The sequence below is a fragment of the Schistocerca nitens genome, chromosome 5 (assembly GCF_023898315.1).
Source record: "Schistocerca nitens isolate TAMUIC-IGC-003100 chromosome 5, iqSchNite1.1, whole genome shotgun sequence".
NCBI lineage: Eukaryota > Metazoa > Arthropoda > Insecta > Orthoptera > Acrididae > Schistocerca > Schistocerca nitens.
In genome coordinates, this window is record NC_064618.1 from 211,426,032 (window position 1) to 211,428,890 (window position 2,859).

Below are 2,859 nucleotides of genomic sequence, written 5' to 3' on the forward strand. Positions count from 1 at the left end.
CTAATGGGACACCTCCTCTGCAGCGCAGGGCTCGTGTTACAGAGTTGCCAGTGCCTTGTTTTTTACATCGGATTTCTGTTAAACCTGTAGCCAGTAACAGGTTTTGCTAAGTACAGTTTACCTCGTATTGGGATGAGGTATCGCATGCTGACATCTGAGAGTGGCATTGTTTCTTCAGCCTGGTATAGTGTGACGCAGGATCCCGCATGGCGGTGACTGGAAATTCCCACATGGAAGGCACTATATGAACTGCCACGCAATATACAAATGGAGGTGACAAAGAATTGCAGTTCAGACAGTCGTCGTAGAGGAAACTACCGTATGTGTAGGTCCGCACCTGTAGCATTCAGTCTTTTGTGGTCGCATTCACACTTAGTTGTCACCTCCCTCCAAAACGAATTTAATATGCCGGAACAGTGTAATCTGAGAGAGTCATTCTCCAACTTCCTGCTTAGATGAGCATTAAAGATTGTTTCCAGAATGAGATTTACACTCTGCAGTGGAGTGTGCGCTCATATGAAACTTCCTGGCAGATGAAAACTGTGTGCCGGACCGAGACTCGAACTCGGGACCTTTGCCTTTCACGGGCAAGTGCTCTACCAACTATCCTTTCTTTCAGGAGTGCTAGTTCTGCAGGGTTCGCAGGAGAGCTTCTGTAAAGTTTGGAAGGTAGGAGACGAGATACTAGCAGAAGTAAAGCTGTAAGGACTGTGCGTGAGTCGTGCTTGGGTAGCTCAGTTGGTAGAGCACTTGCCCGTGAAAGGCAAAGGTCCCGAGTTCGAGTCTCGGTCCGGCACACAGTTTTAATCTGCCAGTTAGTTTCATTAAAGATTGTTGTGGTTCAAGTCTTGCCTTTTTTACGCGCGTTTCACAACCGAGTTCTGTGATCTCTCCAAAATATAGAGTTAGCCATTACCACATTAGATAACTGGTCTAGACCTTTCGCCACATGCGACACATGACGCTACAGCATGTCACCTGAGATGGATAAACCCGACAGATGTAGACGTATCTTCAGTTGTGCTCCAGAGAAATGTGTTTGGGCCCATGCAGTTAATAATGCATGTTAATGACTCTTGCTTTTGAATTTCTCTCCATTTTACACTTAGCGCAACAGGACTATTTCGAATTTCCCACTCGTTTCAGTTACCGACGTTTTATACATAAGACAACTGGCTTATATGGCAGAGAGGGAGCGTCTGCCATCGCTGCATCCCATCACTGATGATGTCATGGGAGGAGGGAGAGTGGGGGTGGGGGGAAAATCAGGCAACAATGCAGGCTGCGCTCGAGGTCGCACAACAGCACTTCTTGAGTATCACTCTGTCTTCACCGATTTCTTCTTCCTCATGACATTGCATTCGGCTTCTGCTGACAGTTCTCAACTTTTTTTGTTTATTTTTAGTTTATGTGGTGCTCTCGCACTGTATCTGATGTTTCAAATGATGTGAGATGGGTTAGATGAGCTGTGGATGATTGATGGTACAGGCAGAGGAGAGAAACCGTTTTGTGGGAACATTACTGGCACGGCAGAGTGTAGGCAGTACAAGACGGTTGCCTAACAGTAAGCAAAGTGACCAGCACTTCTTGCTTTCCCACTGGAATTCACGGTAGCCACTTGAGATGCGTAATCGAAAATTCCAGTCTGAGGAATTCGCCCTTATTTTACTTCAGGTGAAATCAAACGTAAATAGAAACGCATCTTAAAGGTAAGCGTGAACTACATAGTAAATTCGTAATACAAAAATTGGAAGTTAAGACTATGAAAGGAAAATATCTGGTCTGGAAACGTATTTTTCGATACATTGCTCGTCTGATTAAACTACTGTTTGATAATCTTCAACTTTTATATTTCCCTAGGGAAATGAATCCAATTTATTCAGGTAACGCACCAATAGTCACTGGTCTTTACACACTTGATACTGTGCAGGGTCGCAGGATTCTGTTTTTGATTAATGGCTGCTATCCTCGATAGGTCATACTAGCCATCAGATCTGTTGTCATTTTGAAACTATCTTTGTGCAACGTTATTCGTTTGGACCACAGACATAAGACGTTAACGATTTTGCTCTCACGTTGAGTAGCAACTGTGAAGGTATTGAAGTAAAAGGCAGTTAACACAACGGTAAAAGAATAGCTGTCTATAATGTGGTTCTCTGTGTCGGCATGATGGTACTCATTTGTCGAGTGATCGGTTGTGAATCTGGTCAGTTTGTCAAGTACTCAAAATAGACGTAGGAAATTATTAGGACTATGAAAGATGTCTTTCTCTATAGATATTTTATGAACCCTACAGTGATTCGCAGTTGCTAAAGAGGAGAGGGAACTGGATGCACGATATAAACTGGGCTATCCCTGGGAACTGTTCTTGAAGTTCCGATTCATACTAATCTTTCCGTCAACTTATCGTCATGTTTTATATCATTACGAAGAAATGAACTTAGTTTTTTTAACGATTATGACTGTTACAGCAAATATTTAACAGACATTAATGAAGCCATAAAGAGTTCATCCACCAGCTGTACCCAATACGTCACACCTGATTATGAGGCTTAACTTACAGTATTTTCTCCATAAACCAATCGTCTGCTGGTTTTCTTGCTATTCACAACATTTTCGGACGTTGTGATTCCACTATACAGAATAATGAGCCTTAATTTTAAAATCACCTTACTTAAGAGCGTTTTGGTCCATCTTTGCAACAAAGTACAGTACAGATTCTGCTTGGCATGGTTTAGCAAGGTCCTTGGTATATGTCATATATGTCACCACCATTCTAGCTACAGGTCACGCAACTCCCAGAGAAATGTCCTGCTAGAAGACGACGTCACCGAAGGAAACTCATTATTCATGCAGGGA

At 42.8% G+C, this 2,859-nt stretch overlaps 1 non-coding gene across 1 annotated transcript; it reads left to right on the plus strand.

The window, feature by feature from the left end:
* The first annotated feature begins 722 nt into the window (after window positions 1–722).
* Trnas-uga (transfer RNA serine (anticodon UGA)) lies at window positions 723–797 on the plus strand. Its single transcript has one exon. It is a non-coding gene; the product is annotated as a tRNA-Ser (tRNA).
* Window positions 798–2,859: the final 2,062 nt, after the last annotated feature.